General features: G+C 46.4%; 1 protein-coding gene across 1 annotated transcript in view; it reads left to right on the top strand.

Annotated features, from left to right (window-relative positions):
- Nucleotides 1-9268: 9268 nt before the first annotated feature.
- The window catches only part of T265_00357 (hypothetical protein), a gene marked incomplete at both ends in the record, with an annotated part of 54807 nt that continues 51901 nt past the window's right edge, over nt 9269-12174 (top strand). Inside the window, one exon of the mRNA XM_009164102.1 lies at nt 9269-9606. The remainder of the gene's footprint in view (nt 9607-12174) is intronic.

Below are 12174 nucleotides of genomic sequence, written 5' to 3'. Positions count from 1 at the left end.
CCACCGGTGGCTGATGGCCACGTGGTCCAACTGGGTCCACGGTTGATTTGTAGTTGGCGGCCGCCAGGTTACGCGGTGCGAACGTTTATGTTGAAAGTTCGTACTTGCCAGAAACAGTTCGTGATCAGCACACAACTGAAGGAGGCGATCCCCGTTGTCTGTTCGGCGAGCATCGACTCCGAATCGACCACCCAAATGTGATTCCAAGGAGCTGAGACGACCTACTTGAGCATCCAAATCGCCTGCAAGGATCACAATGTCGGTGCTTTTTGCCTGACGAAGGAGCCTGGATAGCTCTCGGTAGAAAGTATCCTTCTCCGCATCAGAACTGCAGTCCGTTGGGGCATAAGCCGACAAGACAAACAGGCACCGCGTTTTATGCCGCGAGGCATTGAGCTTGATTGAACAATTATTAGTGAATCCGTTCCATCTAACTTCTTTATTATTAATCTAGGGTTATTATTTTTATTTCTTTGCCACACACTCCTGGTGAAACGAAGAAGTCCTTCGCTGAGGAGTTATCTATTAGGAATTGCTAACTGACCGGTTACAGACCATTGAACAAGGAGGCAAAACTCTAATTGGCATCTTAGTTACAAGAACCGGACACCGATCTTCTCTCGAACGAGTCCTCTTGAACTTTCCTGGAGATTCATTGACTCCACTCATTCGTCGGTCAAATCCAAGCAAATGTTACAAAGTGGCTCCATGAATTCCGCAACAGATCTCCTTTTTTCAATAGACGCAAAGCGAACTTCTACGTACAACACATACTACTCGCGAGCCTCCCCATCAGTAGGATCATCGTTATACTGGTAACGTAAATTAGCGAGTAGGCAGAACATTACACTGGCCTTTAACCTGACAGACCTTTGTACGCCTCCTTGGAATCTTCGTTTGCCGTCCTATTAGCCTACGTGTATGTCTGATCACATTTGTTAGCCCGATCCTGGACAAGTGTGCGGTAAAGTGATGTTCGCCTCGCATTTTTCAAGTCTAGTTTCCCAGGATTGTAGACTAAACTATCCGGTCCCCCAGCTACGTTGCTCCTTTTCTGTCCAAGCATAACAACGCAGGCTTCGTGCTTTCTAAACATGTTCCGTAAGTGTTTGGCGGTAATACTCCCCAGTTTAATCCGTTTATAGCAGCAAATCTTTCAGCGTACGTTTGTCGGCAAGGCTGAAACAAAATTTACGAAATACACTGGGAGAACACAAAAAAGAGTTCACGGTAGAAATGCATATTTAATGGGAAAGCAGGGATTCAGTTTCGCTCTACCGCATGTATCACTGCCGTAAAATAATAGTCGTTGCCACTAAAGTTGTCGTGCAGCTGTACTGCGGATGATGCATATCATTGTGTGGTTGCCGGGTGTTAAGTCGATATGCTACAGGTCCCAGTGCAAATTTGACAAAATGAAGCATACGAGGCTTTTGCTCTGTTTGGAAGAAAGCGATTGTAACATAAATCTACAAAACTGGTGACCGACTATTGCCCGGCAGTTACAGACCTATCCGCCTCACTAACGTACCGGGCACGATGATGGAACGCATTCCAAAAGCAGACAACTGAAATCACATCACCACGAACAACTTGATATCCACAGTAAACAGCAGTACAACACTCTTTTTTCGCTTGTGTCTTGCAGGAGAACCCAAGCCGTTGAAAGACAAGAGCAAATCCGATCCGAAAATCTTGGGCAAAAGCCTCGATTCCGCGTATCAATCTGGGTAGTCCATTCAAGCAGAAGCCAAACTCAAGCAAACGCTTGGCTGGCCCGAGTCATGTGATCCATGCACGAACATCTGACTGGTCCATACGAGGTCTAGCGGCTTAACAGAGGTTTGCAACGATGGTTGCCCTAGTCTATGTGAACCAGTGGGATACGTTTCAGTGTAGCGGCTGGCGTGCTGGCGTCTCGAGTCCGCCAGCCGTCATCTGGCTTTTTTCGATTTTCCCCGTTGGTGCATCCCTACACAGGATACTACCGCTTTTCCTGATAGTTATATACAACAGCATGAAAATATGATGGACTAAGATGAAAGCAACCTAAAGTTCAAAATGCGAAGTCTTGCATATGTAGTTGGGTTTTAACTGAAAAATCCTAGAACACAAATGTCGATTTCCTGCCAAACGTTAGTTGAAAGAAGCTATGTGGCTGGTCACGAAAGGTTACGTAAAGAGAGATAAGTTAATGGAGGACTTTTCGGGACAGGTTTTCACGGATTCACGGATTGATACACAGGATCTAGGCTTTTGCCCAAGTTTCCCGGGTCGGTTTTGTTCTTGGCTGTCGTTCACCTGAAAGGCACAAGTGAAATAGGGTGTAGCACTGCTCTTTATTTTATCAGCGCGGGGCAGTATGGTTGCCAGCGCGAGGATTCGCATAAAAAAATGTCTAACAGTGCTTTAAACTGGGTTCTAGAAGGATCATGGACAACCGTCGGAGGTAGGTCATTCCACGCAGCCATTGCCCGAAATGAGAAAAAAATTTGTCTAATGAATGTGTGTGCTCTGAGCTTGAAAATTTTCTTACTATGCCCCCGCCGGGTGCTTGCTGGGTCAACGGTAAAAAAACGTTTACAATACGTTTTACAATGCTAATTTTACATCTCCACCTTATAGAAGTCAAACTGTATAAATCTCATGTGGAGAAACGCTAATCTCTAAAAATGAATTATCCAAATCGTTTCAGACTATTTTGTTGCTCGTTCTGACAGTCTGTCTTCCCTTAATTTTGCACTTTAATCATATAACCTGTTCTTATCTTGGCTTGTGCACAAATGCAATTTGAATGTGCGCGCTTCCTTGCTTGTGCACAACTATCCATTCAGAATGCTGGCTTGTGCGTAAATCTCAGGCCATCAATCTGTGAAAACGTGAAGTGCAAAGTTTAGTTGGCCGCTAATTACTGCTGTGTGGCAGTAAGCCAAATATCCAATGTAAAGTAAGTGAATCTAGATCGGAACTACAAACACGCGTTCATCGTATGATCAGAGGTTTGTACACCTCTCTCCCCTATTTGCAGGTACTTTTGAGAAGTCACCACGAATTCTAGACAGGAGGCATTAGTCCGATCTGATACCGCATTAGGCGCTCTTAAACTGTTTCTGTAGCTTGCTTGACTTGTGACCCCTCGTTTCGGTTTCAACACACGCACTTTGTTCCCTCCGTCCATGCTCCTCTCCTGAGGCACTCAACCCGTGCAACTGTGTGACGTGTGGTCCCAATAATACCAGGTTCCACACCTGCCCACTTTAGAACCGGCGTGTGTGGTCACTACATCCTTGTGAACTTCAAGTGCTGTCGAGCTCCTGTCTACCCACGCTACATCTGGTGACAAAGATGGAACCTAGTATCTGTTTCGAGACATTCAACATATGCCTGCCGAACACAACACGACACGGGCAACGGACGACAAAACAGCTAAGGTATTGCCTGATGGTTCACTATTGGATGTGCCCCGAATTCGGTTAGCCCTACAGCAACCAAAGTCTTTTCGCCTCGGCGACGGCTTTGCGTCGTCGTTCGGAATAAGGGTGTGCTTTCACCGATACTGTAGTGGCTGCTTCGGTGTGCCAGCTATTTTGCGAGTGTGCGCGTCCGCTCACCGTTCCACCATGGATCTGGCGTGTGACTTGAGTGGCTGATTGGGTGCGCGTTCGACTGATTTGTTCGCGTTGTGGGTTGACGGGATATGGCCTCAGTTGTTTGCCTATCCACAATGAAAGCGGAACAGTTGGCCACGCGTACACAATGCACCCGCGTCCTTACCTACGTGTTTTCTGACTCACTGTGAACTACAGCAGATATTTTCGGAGCAACATGAACAGTTTATCTTGTCTCGTCTACATGGCTCTGCCTCGCCACATCATTCTATTGTTCTAGCAGACCATACAGCATAACGTCCACATCAGGGCCCACTGAACTCTAGCGAATGCAACACAGACTTCCGAAATTATTTTAGTATACACGTTTTCGTAAGAATGCCCGGTGTTGTGGACACTACTTTTCGGGTGGTGAGCCTCTGTTTTCCGCAACTATCCCTGCCACTTCCGCAAGTTGGTTGTCTCGTTTCATCGATACAGAGCAATGAAACACAAAGCCTGTGAGCCTTCTCTCCGACGCCCTAGCCTCTTGCTTTATCGTTTCCTTTCATTTATTACAGCCAAAACATGAGTGCGACGGCCTCCCGGAACTATCTACGGACAATGGCGCTGCCATTCCATATTATCGAATTTGATCCGTCAGATTTAGTGACTGGTTGAAAGTTTATCTGTTTACAGATCAACTAAGGCGTAATTGTATGTATGCCATGCACAATGCTTCAATTGCCGTCCAGTCAGACGCCTTTTGATTCTCTAAATCACCTTGTAACGGCGGCCAAACTGTCGACATAAACAACTGCGTGTTTTCCTCCAAAATTCCAGAACCAGATGGGAAACTTGCAGCCAACTTCCCGTCGGCGTTCTGCAGTGTAATGGATATCTCGGACTTCTATTACAGACTCTATTACAGGCGATCCTAAACTGAGTGCATCCCCTCGAGAGGGTTTCATTTCCCATCAGAGCAAACTTGAAAAACTGCCTTCCAAAATTTCGGAGAAGAATACCATCCTTCCATATTTCTCACCCTGTTTGTTGCCAATTGTGCTGGTCTTAGATAGATTAAATTCCGCGGATATATGTGGACTACCGACACCTAAATGAGGCACTGAACGTGACTTTTTCCCGTTTCTACGTATGGACGATAGTATTGGCGCAATGGTGGGTTCTAACTGGTTCTATACTCTGGATTTGGCTTCTGGATATTAGCAAGTCAAGGTTTGCCTAAAGAATCTTTGCGTAACAGCTTTCGCCGGGCTATCGGATCTGTGTGAAGTCGAAACAATGCCACTGGGACTTGCAAACACACCATACTACAGTGGCTCAAACAGACGGAAGTTGCAGATACGGACCCTGGATCCTGCCTGATCTACCTTGGGGGCACCAGTGTTCATGGCGATAAAAGAACACATCAGTCAACCGACAATTCCTGTGCCACCTCAAGGAGGCTGGCCTACCTTAAGGGCGGAGGAATTCAATTGTCTACAACGTACACCGTTGCTTTCGTGTGATATTGCCTCTTCCAAGCGGGTCCAAATGAACCCTGATAAGACCAAACACGTTGGTGGCCGTTGCCGGACTCAACATCATTAATGCATAGCTTCACAGGTCTGCCACCCAATACAAGATGTCTTCGTGGATTGAGGGGTGTGTTGAATACCCTAATCGCGTTTCAACGTCTTTGCATATCTTAGCATACCCAGATGCTGACGCTTGCGAAATGACATTTGGTGCCGGGCCGTCTCAACATGTTACTGATCAAGAGGTTGTCATCACGTGGTGTCCACGTTCTAGATAAGCGCATGTTGTCGGGTGCTGTCATTTACCTAAAGCAAATCCGTTTTGTCTTCACTTAGCCTTTCCAAGGTTTTCCATGGATCAGCGTATCTACTCTATGGTTGCGTTGGCGTCCAGTTACATATCATCTTATGGATTGGTGTATGTTAGTTCACCGGTGAGTGGTGGAATCCGATTTTCGCCTCAAATACGATCGCTTGAAAGGTCATTTATTTACCTGCTTGGTCTGGTTTCCCTAAATGTTGGATCTCGCTCGTCGCATAACTTAAGCTAACCTTCTGGCGTCCGCAGACTCGATTATTCCTTAGGCGAAACTGCGCGTCATTCAGGGATAGCTTTTAGTACAATTATACAACCACTGTTGTAGTCTGCATTATTTCGGAAACTAAAGTCACGATTTATTCTAAGTTTTGTGGCCGTCTCTGGTGGCTGAATTCCCTTTTTACCAATGAACATCTACTGTCTTCTCGCAGGGACTGAGTGTGACGCACAAAATTGTCTGGTTCATGGTACATAGATGCAAGTTGTCAGCGACTGACGTACAGGATTGCGGCATCTGCCTACTCTGCATAGTTCGAGTTTGTTCTTATCATAGAGCTGCTTCCTCTCACCTAAAATGCACAACAAAAGAAGCGTGCAGCGCCGATCTTAAATTACTCAGCGTCCTGCAGCAAGTATTTTCAGCACAATAACTTGCATCAAAAGCAGCCAGAATTTATTTTAATTGGGTTCTTGTTGCAGCGTTGATGATTGACTCAGCAAGGCTAGTTCACGCATCAGCCACCAATGATTAAAAAGTTTCTTCTAATGAAGGTGCAAGTTTCAATCCTGGAAATATTTTGCAATATCCCCACTGTGTATTAATAGTGACGCCGGGTAAAATTTTTAGGCAAAACTTTCTTAATTCAGTGCATAAAAGTTTGGAACGTTCATCGGTTTAAATGTTATGAATGTGGTGGCTACGCTTATAGCTCTAGGATGTGTGGTCCTTCTGCCACAGAACAGTATCTGCAGTCACCTAGACACTGTTGGAAAAAATCCAGTGGCTTGACGAGCGGTTGGATTCAAAAATGCCTTTGTCAAGCGTGACGTAGATTTCTGTGGCTATTTTATATGTCCAGATCCACGACGGACTCCTATACTGGGGCAAGTTTCCAAAACGCTGCGCCGACAAATCCAATGTTGCCATGCATTATCAGAAATGCAGGCAAAGTGTAACAACATTATCCATGTTATCGAATTGTTACTCAGTCGATCACCGAAACAGGGGACCAGTGTTTATGTTTGGATTGTTCTTCGATTGCATGAACTGCAGAAGTCTTTCCTAGCGATGAATCTGCGGACATTTTGCGCCCAAATCACTGTTGTTGGCATCTTCGTTGAATTTCGTGGCTCAATACTGTCCTGGAATATACGGGGGCTGAGTTTCGGGCACAGAGCAACTGTTGTACCGTTTTCTACGGTGCACCAGACCAACGACTAAGACAGATATTTTCATAACTGCTGTTGTTCGAGGATTTGGGGTAAACATGCTATTGTTATGTTCCTTGGGCATCTCGGTGCGGTTTGATCAATAAGTTGCCAATGTGAGCCCCGAGCGTAAGTTGGCAGCACCAAGAAATTTCCATTTTGGTGGTGCTCCAATAAGACTCACATTCGCAGGGGACCGTACCATGAAGATGGCCAGCCGTTTCGTGACTAGGCGAATCTCATGTAGTTGGTTTGGTTGTGTAGACTCTCGAGTCGCCTGCGATCAGCATGGCCAACCGGGTCCACGAAAGATTTCCAGGTTCGATGTGGTTGGGTTGGTGACTTTGGCTGTCGGCAAACTGGGTGACGACTGTGTTCGCAGAGCAGGGATGAAGATTAATGATTTCACGCCCTCAGTGGTTGTAGGGTTCACGCAGCATCAGTCGATGTCGAACTCAACGACTGTGGTTGATTTGTCGCTGGGCCCCACCCCTTGTCTCCGCACGTCCGACCTTGTCCAGTTCAGAAGTTGAGACTTGAGTGTGTGTTCACTGCTGTCCCTTTATCGCCTGTTACGTAAATAGGCGATTTTAGCACAACGTGCTTTGAACGCCGCTTCACGCGAAGCTCGCCTCCCCCGAGAACCACTGCCTTTGGTAGTCGGGGGGTCTGCGGTGGTTGAGTACAACTGCAATCCGGAGTCTCGGTCGGCTGAGAAAGTGTTATTCCAAGATTACAAGGGTCTCCAACCACCATCAGGTTGGCCGTAGCCTAATGAACGTCTGAAATGTTGTGAAGCAGTTTGTTGCGCGCATTCCCTCTAGGACTGTTGTGGCTGAGTTTTCGCGCCCATAGAGGGTGATCCTTGGATATGTGCTCGATCTTTGTGTGTACCATTTGAATGAGTCGGTTCGCGCCCAGATCTGTGCGGCAGTTGGTGAGGAAAGGAAAATTAGGAGCATAAATATTTGTTTTCTATCCTTTTTTGCGTTATCACCCTGCCGGAACAGAATCATACTCAGACTTTGTGTCGAACCTAACAAGGAGTGACTGCGCCAGATTTGTTGGCGTACTTTTTTGGAGAACGATCCTGAGATGACCAATCCTATCCACTAGAGACACCGTGGCAGCCACATTGGGGGGGGCAGGATGATATCATTTTAAGACAACGGGACGGGAATAATTCTAGGTACTCGCTTAGGGAGGAAACCCCGCTATCGACTTTCTCCAGGCCTCTAGGTTCTTAGAATTTTCCAGAGATTCAAAAAGAAGCGTGGGTTTTTTCTCGAGCATTCCGATTGACTAGGAACGTTCGCGCTGGTCTTTCCTATTCGGGAGTGGACAGTTGTTTTTGCCTTCGATAGCTGTCTTGTTTTTCCGGAATGCATCGCACCCTAATGTAAATGCAGCTGGAGCAACACACGGGTCTGGAAAGTTAGCGAATCGGCTTATCTGGTCGCCCTGCACACTCGCACATTTAAAATGCTATCGGGCATTGCATTTTACGCCTGGCTTTCGACGAACAATTACTTCGTTCACATCTGTTGCCTCCACTGTTAACTTTAGTGGATAGCTCATGATTGAAAGGGAGACACCGCAAAAACGGAGTGCAATCTGACGGAGGTTTTCTTCACAGGTAATGTTGTAATGAAAAATCCGCTATAGTGACACGTATCAACTCTGCAAACATATTGGACAGTGGAGGAATTCTTTCACTAATTTGCACGAGCAAAAACCGAGGCTAATTTCGAAGGTACCGCCACATTCGGCGCTAGAGCGGCGCTCAGTATTCGCAAAATAGAATTGAATTTTCAAAAGCTTCAGCGTGTCCTTGTTGGACTAAGAAAGATGGACAAATGAGCTTAGAGTACAAGTCCAATCTTTCGAGCCCTATCTGGGTCTCCCAAGAATCAGCGATGCTTGAAAAGTATTCTGGCAGACTTTCCCTCAGAGGCAAAGTTGCTTCACTGGGAAATTAATTCGGTGAGCTGCAAAAATATGAAAGAATACTAGGATGATTTTTTGTTTGAGCATATATTCAACAAAAAAACAGCCTTTTGGCCTAAGATTTTTCATCCCACCCGCAGAGGTTTTGCAGCTAATTTTTGGCCTAAATTTTTTATCCCACCCGCAGAGGTTTTGCAGCTAATTTCATTGTGCGGCTAATGGGCCCTTGCTGAAGCAGTGCTTAACTACCAGGTATGTTTTTATGAGAGCCTTCCAAAAATAGATCAAACGAGGGCGAAAATCGCACGGCGGGGGTTGTCAAAACAATTTGGAAGCAAAATCTTCAATCTCTGAGTGATTGAGCTGGATTGAATAGCCAAGCGCTGAACTGACCTTGGTGTGGACGAGAGCATTGTTGTGCGGATATTCTCACTCGCTATGGATTGGCTCGGGGGGCTTTCCAACATCAGAGGTCAACTAAGCAATATCACAAAGGACCTGCTTACCGAGGGAACAGAGGATCAAACTGGTTAGTCCGTGTTTGCTTACAATCACTTGCAAAGATTCACGAACACAGCTGGAGATCGCGAGTAATCGGATTGCTGAGCTGCATACTATCGTAGATGCTCAGAAGATTGAGGTTCGATTTTTCTTGTTTGTGTGATTGAGCCTTTAGATATCATCCCTGAAGAGGAGAAACGATGAGCTGGAGATTCAGCTCGAGTCAGCTCAACTTCGGCTTGACCATGCAAAGGAACAGTTCCACGCAACGCTTGCAGAGAAAGAGGTTAGTGCACTATCGCATAGGTAATTTGTCTCCAGGATGCGTTAATGAAACCTATCAACCATTTCTTTCTATCTTTTCGTCCGCAAATTGTAAAATTTTCGCTCCGAAACAGCCCAGGGTATACCGGCTAGAAGGAGGGTAGGCTCTAGAATTGCCCGTGCAGTCCTAAACTGGAACTAATATATTAGGCTCCACAACAATCCCTAAATCCAGGCTTCACAGGACATCCGCTGTCTGATTTCAAAGCCGTGAAGTATTGAATGAATTCCTGCGATTGTTTTAGCAAACATCACGCGTGACATGAAGCCAGAAGTCCATTTGCGTTGTTCGCTAGTGAATTGACTGATTGCCCCACATTGTCGGGCAACAAGGCAATTGACGAGGGACAAGCTTCCTCTCAGCGCTTATAACCCGGGTTGACATTGAACAGTTCACAACTTCGCCAAATGGGCACTTCGTATCCGTTACCACCCGAGGCGGTATTGGGTAGAGAAGCTCGGTACACCCGGCCCCCCAACTATTTGAGTGGGAGGTACGGAGAACCAGCACCCATTGTCCTTGGTGACGTTAGTTGGTAACTCGTCTGTAAACAACCACTAGTTGCAGTCTCACCGAATTCTGAACGTCCTATCATCTTTTCCCGTTTACTCGCCCTCCTTTGTGCAATAAGGCTACTAGACTGACAGCCGGTGTGACAGAACCATATTTCTGGCCGTGACGTTCACGATTGTACGCTGGATGGAAGGCTGTCAGGACGGCCAAACCTAGACAGAACGACGATTAGAGTTCTTAACCAAAACCTTTTGCTCAAAAGCCTGAAGCAATGCAGCGGGTGGGCTCCGGCATACTACCAAAGAAGTACCATTTTTTATGGAACAGGTCGCCGTACCTGTCCCGAACTCCAACCTGGAGGACCAAGAGACTGCTTGCCAGGCCTCAATCCACTGACCAACCTGGTATGGGAATCTCTGGGTGTCAAAATACCCTCCCCCTAGTTAACCATAGAGGGAGGAAGAGTGCTGTTTCCCATACCCAACTGAGAGTGGCGGAAGCAGAGAAGTGGCCAACCCTTGTCCAGCAGAGGAGTTTGAAGGGGATTACGAAACTTTTGGGTGACCCCGGTGTTACTCGTCTTCCAGGATGGGGACTGCGTGACCCCCAGTGCGCCTTGTTGGGTACGCTGAAAGATATCGCTACCCACCGATGTCAATGGCATTCTTGTTTTCTATCCAGATTGCCTGCATGAGTGTCTGGAGTTGTAGGCAACTCATAATAATTACATCAAACTAGCACTAAGTTATTCCCATCCACCTTTATTCTTTTCCTCATAATAAGGCCTTCAAGTAAATCGTGGTTGTACGTCAGTGGAGTGAACACTGATGTCATACTGCCGATGATGATGATGATGATCTTTAAAGTGCACTGTCCGTCACGCAATGATGCCATCTAGTCTTTGCAGCGGATCCCATCCTAGATTGTCAGCTGTCATATCACTACGCCGGACTCAGTATATCAGCTATTGATTATCTTATACGGGTGTAACAGCCGAAACAGCAACTGCTGGATCTGGCGGTTGCAAAAATCAATCTGCAGTGCTTTGCTTGATGCGCGATTTTAATGTTCGGATTCACTCGAGAATATATGGAGGTGGAGGAGGCTTCAGTGGACCGCAAATGTCACGAGTCAGTGACGCAAAGTACAAGCACACTGATGCAGCTGCTGTAGTCGCGAAATACTCGCACAGTGTATTGGCATTCCGCTGGACCTCGTCATGCTCTTCAGCAAGTACACTATACCAGGCTTGGGAAACTTGGAAGTCTCTGCGTCCTAGTATTCTTTCGAGTTGCTGTGGAGCGAACGGTTTCCACTTATTAAGAAGGCAACCGTGTGGTAAACCTTACCTCTAGTTTGTCGGACTATGGGGAAGACGAAAGGACTGCTGGTCAACCATGTTCACCTATGTATGACCATTTTACTTGTGCGCGAACGAAGGAAGCACCGATAAACGGACCACTGATGTCGTCTCACCAAACGAACTGCTTATTCCGCAACCGTCACGGACTGGATAGCACAGGCGTAATCTCCACCTATCTAAAAAAAGAACCCTTTCAAGTTACCATTTCTACTTGGTGTGGATGACTTCAAGCTGTTCATCTTGTTCTGTTTCATCCATGCCTAGGGGGTAAGTGCCAAAAAACCGCCTGTCATCCACAAAGGGATCTTGATGACCTAGTCTAGCCTATCAAGTCACTGCGACCGATGATAAACTTTTATTGAGTGCTTCGGTCAGGCATGTCTATATTCGCCTATTATGTGGATGGTATTAGATTACAAACTTAATGAAATCGTTTCTTCGGTGCATCATACCATCCAGCTCTTTGACTACATCAGAAAACCACTTCATGAAAATCAAGCTGATTTTCAGAGTTGAGGTGTGCATTGTCCATGTCTTCGTCCCAAGATGATCCTCTGAATAATACTGCCACCGAGCTCCCGGTCCGGATGACCTTCCACGCGCACTGTTCAAAGACGGGGGTGAAGTCCTCAGTCAGCGCTTGTCCGATCTGT

Source organism: Opisthorchis viverrini, assembly GCF_000715545.1.
Source record: "Opisthorchis viverrini unplaced genomic scaffold opera_v5_3, whole genome shotgun sequence".
NCBI lineage: Eukaryota > Metazoa > Platyhelminthes > Trematoda > Opisthorchiida > Opisthorchiidae > Opisthorchis > Opisthorchis viverrini.
Note: the sequence above shows the minus strand (reverse complement) of the source record. Positions and strands in the feature narration are given on the sequence as shown.